This window comes from Oncorhynchus tshawytscha, linkage group LG22 (genome assembly GCF_018296145.1).
Source record: "Oncorhynchus tshawytscha isolate Ot180627B linkage group LG22, Otsh_v2.0, whole genome shotgun sequence".
Lineage (NCBI taxonomy): Eukaryota > Metazoa > Chordata > Actinopteri > Salmoniformes > Salmonidae > Oncorhynchus > Oncorhynchus tshawytscha.
In genome coordinates, this window is record NC_056450.1 from 9,462,123 (window position 1) to 9,470,599 (window position 8,477).

Here is an 8,477-nt window from a genome sequence, read left to right on the forward strand (position 1 = left end):
TAATGTTAACCTAACTCCTCACCTTAACCTAGCTAACTTTAACTAGCTAATGTTAGATTTAGCCACCTAGGTAACATTAATCACAACAAATTGGAATTCGTATCATAAGTTTTGAGAATTTGTAACATATTGTAGGTTTTACAAATTTGTAACAATGCATGAATTGCACATTCATAACATACCATACAAATTGCGTAACATCACACGAAATGGATGATCCACAAATGAATACATATCTTAATAAATGTGTATATCGGATTTATGTAGAGAATAATACGAAATGCTCTGAGAGCAGGTTGCAGCCAGACCAACAGCCAACCTTTCTGAACCATAAAGGATTCACACATAGAAGGCTACCGTTTAGAACCTGCAAATGATACAAATGTTGGGGGATTCCACAGCGGAGAAATCGGTGAAAAGCAGAGGCATGTTGATCGGGTCCGTGTAGCCTACTTATCGAATCAAGGTAGTGTGCTGCTGTGTCTGTCTAGCCTACCTAGAACTGGGGGGAAGCAGGCCTTTCACTGATGTGCTGAGATACCATAGCCTTGTTCTACCTGCTGAATGACCTTACAACATTGAACGACCACCTTCTTCATGAGCACGACAACAACAGAACATGAACAAAGGGCATATTAATTCTGAAACATTTGTGGGGCTACATCTGGGAATGGGAGTAAAACAGAGTAGCGGGCAGCACAACACTGAAGTCAATGTAGCCATGCACCGCTTTGAATCCCCGCTGATTAAAGCCAAAAAAATTCTGCCATATGAAACTCAACATCTGTGGACGAGCAGTTGTCTTTGTCATGTCAACAATACCCTAAAGGAAGCATGTATGCTAGGCTACAGCAGGTGGTCATGAAATGAGCAATTGCCAAAAGGTGGGCAAGCTAGATCGCCTTTAGGCTGTCACACAAACATGGCACCTCCTAGGTTGATTAGCTTAGCTAGAAGGAAAAGCCCATGGCTCATATCGATCACATCGAGTCTGAAGCCTATTGGTGTTATGAAGGCAAATAGGCTAGCCTACCGTGTGGTGAATAGGCCTACACTGTATAGGCCCTATGTTGCTAAGTGGACATGCAGTTTCACAAAGCCATAGGCTAGAGCACTAGAATGTCACTTACCATCAATAGCTCCTGTAGGAGACAGGATCTCCAAACCGAGTAGAAATCCCACGAAGAACAACCTCATTGCTAACACATTTGCATCACTTCTGTAGAAAATAATGGATAGAAAGGTCGATGGAATTCTAAAATCAAAGAATCTATTCAAACACCTCATCCGAACCCCGGAACGGTCCGGTGCGATTGTCCGTTCTCTTTACGCCCTGCAACCACGTACTACGAATAGCAAAGGTAGCTTCACAGTCAGCGGTATGGATAAAACTGCAGAAACAGGAGGGGGAGGCTTGTTACAGCCTAGTTGAAGCTAAGGGTTGTGCTCATGCACAGTCATGTATATTTCTTATATATACATTTCAGCATGCATAATCCATATAAACCCACACACTATTTTTCAAATTAAAATCTATTGTGAACACAATGTGGCTTCAACATTCCTTTAGAAAACGTCCAACTAGTTCTCAAGGTCCTCAGATCTCCGTCACTGCAGCATTGTTGAAAATATCCCATGCCATGAACCAAAAACTAAAAGCGTCTTTTTATTTGGGAGCTCCACTGCCTGTGTTGCTGGTGGTTACAACACGTTGACTGGATGGTGACTCTGAAGCACCAACACACACAGCCCTCTCGAACCAGATGACATCACCAATTAAATTCATTTGGAAATCGCGAAAACTACGAAGCAAGCTCCCTCTGAACAAAGGTTTTCTCCCGAATTTCAACGCTTTTCAAAGCATGAAGCTGGCGACCCTACACCAGCCATGTTGGCGCATGAATAGTTGTGCTCTGCGGTTTTCATTTGATACACATACAATAATAATAGGCATCAACTTGCAAACAAGTGGACACTCTCAAATGTATCTATTACTTTAGTAACAGGTCAGAAATATTTTAACACATATACAATTTAAGAATGCCACCTGGGTCTTGCAACATTGTAAAAGTGTTCCCCTGAGCTTTTTGCACGTGTGAAGTAACTAAGTAGAAATACTTTGAAGTACTAGGCTACTTAAGTAGTTTTGGGGGATATTTGTACTTTACTATTTATATTTTTCGCAACTTTTACTCTATATTCCTAAATAAAATATATGAAACAAAAATGTAAAAGCAGTTACAGTTCTTATAAGTGAATCAGTCAATTCAAATAAATCCATTAGGCCCTAATCTATGGATTTCACATGACTGGGCAGGGGCACAGCCGTGGGTGGGCCTGGGGAGCCAGACCCAGCCAATCAGAATGAGTTTTTCCCCATAAAAGGGCTTTATTACAGACAGAAGTAGGCATTGGCTTCGGCAACATGTCTGGTGGACATTTCTGCAATCATCATGCCAATTGCACGCTCCCTCAAATTTGAGACATCTGTTGCATTGTGTTGTGTGACGAAACTGCACATTTTAGTGTCCTTTTATTGTCCCCAGCACAAGGTGCACCTGTGTAATGATCATGCTTTTTTAAAATCCGCTTCTAGATATACCACACCTGTCAGGTGGATGGATTATCTTGGCAAAGGAGAAATGCTGACTAACAGGGATGTAAAACAAATTTGTGCGACTGGAACATTTCTGGGATCTTTTATTTCAGCTCTTGAAACATGGGACCAACACTTTACATGTTGCGCTTATATTTTTGTTCAGTGCATGTACTTTTACTCCATACATTTTCCCTGACACCCAAAAGTACTCGTTACATTTCGAATGCGAAGGCAGGACAGCAATATGGTCTGATACACACACCTATCAATATAACATGTCATCACTACTGCTGCTGGTCTTCCATTTTTACTTGAGTCCTTTACTTTTCCCACCACTGACACACAGCTGCTCTCAAGGTTATGTTATACACAATCTCTGATAATTGTGCATGGTAGAACTCTCCACAATCGTAACCTTAGGCTACTATGTTACCATACTGAAAGATGAGATGCATCCCGGCCAGGGTTGGCCAGTGGAAGGATGTTCTATTTTCTAAACAGTTTGTTGAATTTTCTATTCTATGACATCCAACTCAAGAGAACATTTCTGACTCGGACCCACTCCAAGTGCATTTCTCAGGAGAGAACCCCCTCTGGTGGTAGATGAAGGACATAGCAGATCATTTAGAGTGAGCACCATCTGTTCATCTCAATAGTGTAACGTGCTGAACAATAACTTTAATACCCAAACATTTGCACTGACTTCAGACAAAAGCACCAAAGTTAATGAAACATAACCAAAACTACAGTACTCTTCGAAAATTTACTCTGGACTCAGACATAAAATCTGACATCATGGTCAAATCATTTCTGATATATGGATTCCCATCCATCTATGAATGTCAGCTGACTTCACAGTGCTTTATAAAAAAATATCTACATTTTCTTCCCAAAGCAGCAGAGTTGTATTCTGGTTTCCAAGGATGTGTACCAAAAGCTTCAAGGTCCTTCACTTGAGGACCTGAAATTGTCCCACCACACCGACACCATGGGGAAGAAACCCCAACAACGCTTCTACAACCTATGGAGGCTTGTGTGCGGCTGCTCAGCCATGGAAACCCATTTCATGAAGCTCCCGACAAACAGTTCTTGTGCTGACGTTGCTTCCAGAGGAAGATTGGAACTCGGTAGTGAGTGTTGCAACCGAGGACAGATGATTTTTACACGCATCAGCACTCGGTGGTCCTGTTCTGTAAGCTTGTGTGGCCTACCACTTTGTGGCTGAGCCGTTGTTGCTCATAGACGTTTCTACTTCACAATAACAGCACATACAGTTGACTGGGGCAGCTCTAGCAGGGCAGAAATTTGACGAACTGACTTGTTGGATAGGTGGCATCCTATGACGGTGACACGGTGAAAGTCACTGAGCTCTTCAGTACGGGCCTTTCTACTGCCAATGTTTGTCTATGGAGATTGCATGGCTGTGTACGCGATTCTATACACCTGTCAGCAACAGGTGTGACTGAAATAGCCAAATCCATTCATTTGAAGGGTGTCCACATACTTTTGTATATATAGTGTATATTTTGGCGTATACAGTTGAAGTCGGAAGTTTACATACACCTTAGCCAAATACATTTAACCTCAGTTTTTCACAATTCCTGACATTTAGTCGAAGTAAAAATTCCCTGTCTTAGGTCAGTTAGGATCACCACTTTATTTTAAGAATGTGAAATGTCAGAATAATTATTTGTTACAGCTTTTATTTCTTTCATCACATTCCCAGTGGGTCAGAAGTTTACATACACTCAATTAGTATTTGGTAGCATTGCCTTTAAATTGTTTAACTTAGGCCAAACATTTCGGGTAGCCTTCCACAACCTTTCCCACAAAAAGTTGGGTGAATTTTGGCCCATTCCTCCTGGCAGAGCTGGTGTAACTGAGTCAGGTTTGTAGGCCTCCTTGCTCGTACACACGCTTTTTCAGTTCTGCCCACAAATAATCTATAGGATTGAGGTCAGGGCTTTGTGATGGCCACTCCAATACCTTGACTTTGTTGTCCTTAAGCCATTTTGTCACAACTTTGGAAGTATGCTTGGGTTCATTCTCCATTAGGAAGACCCATTTGCGACTAAGCTTTAACTTCCTGACTAATGTCTTGAGATGTTGCTTCAATATACCCGCATAATTTTCCTCCCTCATGATGCCATCCATTTTGTGAAGTGCACCAGTCCCTCCTGCAGCAAAGCACCCCCACAACATGATGCTGCCACCCCCCGCGCTTCACGGTTGGGATGGTGTTCTTCGGCTTGCAAGCATCCCCCTTTTTCCTCCAAACATAACATAATGAACATAAACATAATGATGGTCATTATGGCCAAACACTTCTATTTTTGTTTCATCAGACCAGAGGACATTTCTCCAAAAAGATTTTTGTCCACATGTGCAGTTGCAAACCGTAGTCTGGCTTTTTTATGGTGGTTTTGGAGCAGTGGCATCTTCCTTGCTGAGCGGCCTTTCAGGTTATGTCAATATAGGACTCGTTTTACTGTGGATATAGATACTTTTGTACCTGTTTCCTCCAGCATCTTCACGAGGTCCTTTGCTGCTGTTCTGGGATTGATTTGCACTTTTCGCACCAAAGTACGTTCATCTCTAGGAGACAGAACGCATCTCCTTCCTGAGCGGTATGACGGCTGCGTGGTCATACATGGTGTTTATACTTGCGTACTATTGTTTGTACAGATGAACGTGGTTCCTTCAGGCATTTGAAAATTGCTCCCAAGGAAGAACCAGACTTGTGGAGGTCTGAAGCCATGACATCATTTTCTGGAATTTTCCAAGCTTTTTAAAGGCACAATCAACTTAGTGTATGTAAACTTCAGACCCACTGGAATTGTGATACAGTGAGTTATAAGTGAAATAATCTGTCTGTAAACAATTGTTGGAAAAATGACTTGTGTCATGCACAAAGTCGATGTCCTAACCGACTTGCCAACAAGACATTTGTGCAGTGGTTGAAAAATGAGTTTTAATGACTCCAACCTAATTGTATGTAAACTTCCCACTTCAACTGTATTGAATTTGTTATTTGGATTGTCAACTGAATTCATTCTGACATTCGTGGTTTTCTTGTTTTTATTATTATTGTTATTGTTGGTGTACTTGGTTGACATTTTTTGCTGCACTGTTAGGAGCTAATAACGCAAGCATTTCGCTGCACCCGCTATAACATTTGCTGAACTGTGTATGAGACCAATCGACTTTTATTTGAAATGGCAATCCATTCTCGGTATAGTGCACTCCCCATGGGCCCTGGTCAAAAGCAGTGCACTACACAGGGAAGAGGACGCCAGTTGGGGAGCAGACAAGGCTTGAGGCAATAGAGGAATTTGGTTTCCATCTGGTGTAGTGAGCCAATGACAATGTCTATGTCCCCCTCAGAGAGAGAGTAAGAGATCTGAAGCTGGCTAAGATAACTAGCCATAACAGAACAAGATTGCTGAGTTTTAGCGGGGCCCACCATACTGTGCCTGTAGTCATTACTGAACTCTATCTCTCGCTTTCAGTCTCTCTCTTCCAGGCTCTCTCTCAGTCTACTTTGAAGACTGATACTCCAACAATCTGAGTGACTGAGTTGAAAATAAAATGATAACTGCTCCAACTTCCTACACAGTATACTGTGTAGTGAGTATGACTGTCCCGGGCAGTGGATTCCAATCGAAAGCACGTAGACGGTGTGTCAAGACATGTGGATGTAGCAAAGTTCGGGCCATTCATAATCCATTATCATGGCCTTAGAAAACATACAGGGATTTGGCCTGGTTTCCAAGGCCTGGAGCGAGAGGGGAAGTCAGAATCCAAACAGAGATCCTGTCTAGATCCCCTCTCTGAGAGAATCTCTATGTCCCAAATGGCACGCTATTCCCTATATATTGTATTCGTTTTGTTAAAGGTAGTGCACTATGTAGGGAATAGGGAGTCATTTGAAAGGGAGACAATGTAAGGCTGGGTTAGGCTCCTACTGCTATAAGAAGTAAGCAACTTTTTACAAAATGGAGAGGAGGGATTTGGAGGGAATCTCTGTCTGAGTTCACTGTGTCCCTTACCAGACTTACTAAGTCGGTCATATTGAGACGATAACAGTACTATATTTACCTTACCAGTGATACCTAGGGCTGTTAAGAATACATGTGCTGTACGTAAAACCCAGTGAGGCAGACAAGGGGCAGACCATCAGATCACAAACACATATTTTGCATGCCTCTACTCATGACTTCTGCGTACAGGAGTTGACCTGGTTTGTTGCCATAATCAATCTTCAATAATCAGCAAACTATCTCAAAAAAGTTCTTGGCACAAAAAAGGTTAATTATATTGTGATGATATGCCTTCTGATGGATTTTAGATAGAGAGCTTATGGTCAGTTGATGTTAGTGTGAAAACACCAACATCATGTCGACTGCAGAAACTCTACTTCTCTAGTAACCCTTCCAGACCTGCAGAGGGCGCTGAACACTTCACATGGTGTAAATGGAACGAACGCTCACTATAGTATAGATTTTCAACGGATATCAAACATCAAGATATGTGGGATCAATTATTATTGATGACAAATGATTATCAACACATATTTAGGGGTCTTTAATATGTTTACTTCTGTTATTTCATCTAAGAGCACAATAGCCATTTAATCATTGTAATAATATACTAATAACATTGAGATTCATTTTAAAAGTGGGAGGAACATTTTATAGAAGTAACGGCTGCAGCTTTCATTCGTGACGTTTGAGCTTACTCTCACCGACAAAGGCTGCAGGGTGGGTTTGGTGCAGAAGTGTTCCAACGCATTGATTGGTAGGAAACTAGATTCAGCCACAGTACGTTTTTTTTTTGTCTGAGCAGATGGTTGGGTGGCCCAAACATAATTATAATAACTTTTACACTGCAAATTGACCACAACAAAGCCCAAAAAGAGATTGTATTTGAAAATGACAATCATTCCATACTTTGATTACATTGAGACACGATCACATTTGTCTTTTTTTTTTTTTTGTGGGAATACTTGGTCTCCTAAATTAAACTATTTTTTTGCTGAATTCATGGTGATTTTTAAAATGTATTTGTAAAAATTTGGGGGGCAAAAATAAAATACCCGGGGCCACCTGTTGCCAACCCCTGCCATAGATGTTTGTTAATTAAGAGACAGAAGTACAGAATGGCAGAATGTGAGGTATGTGGAGAATCTGTGAAAAACAGTGTCTGGGTATCCCTAGACTCCAGCAGAATGTCCAGACAATCACACCTCAGCCCTTAGCTGAGAATAAACAAGCTTGGGAAGCTGAAGTGAATCAACCTCACTACAAAGCAACATATCTGACTGCCTTTTATATTTAGTTTAGCATATACTTGAATTCCTTTTATAATCCTGTTTAGTTGTTATCCTGTTTAGTTGTTTGTTCTGTTAATACAAATAACCGACAATGATCATTTTTCACAGTTCAACCTGATAATCCCCCTAGAAGTCAGTGCTGGCATTGTGAAGCTGGCATGGACACAGCATGTGTGGGAGACAGTTTGAGAGAGTGCCAAGGTAAACAGTGCCTGACCACATGTTCTCCCAGGCAAGGCAATCTGGCCCCTTTCCAGACTGCACATCTGCAGCAGCGCACAGTCAATCCCCCTGCTTAACTGACCCAGCCAAGGAGAGGAGACACGGGAGGGCATGAGAGGAGAGAGTCTAGGGGTGGAAGGGAAGAGAAGGAGTAGAGGGGGAAGGGAGGGACACTAGGCCAGGGGGAAGGAGTGGAGGGGGGAGGGGGGAGGGAGGGAGTCTATTGGGGGAGTAAAGAGGGAAAAGTAGCAGAGGAGGAGGTGAGGAGGGGCATTTTCCCAGATAGACAGAACCTGCTTCCGTATCACAGACAGAGAACCCCCC

The 8,477-nt window shown here is 42.1% G+C and overlaps 1 pseudogene; it reads right to left on the bottom strand.

Annotated features, from left to right (window-relative positions):
* LOC112221512 overlaps nucleotides 1-1,767 on the bottom strand; it is a 144,127-nt pseudogene extending 142,360 nt beyond the window's left edge.
* Between the last annotated feature and the right edge of the window lie 6,710 nt (nucleotides 1,768-8,477).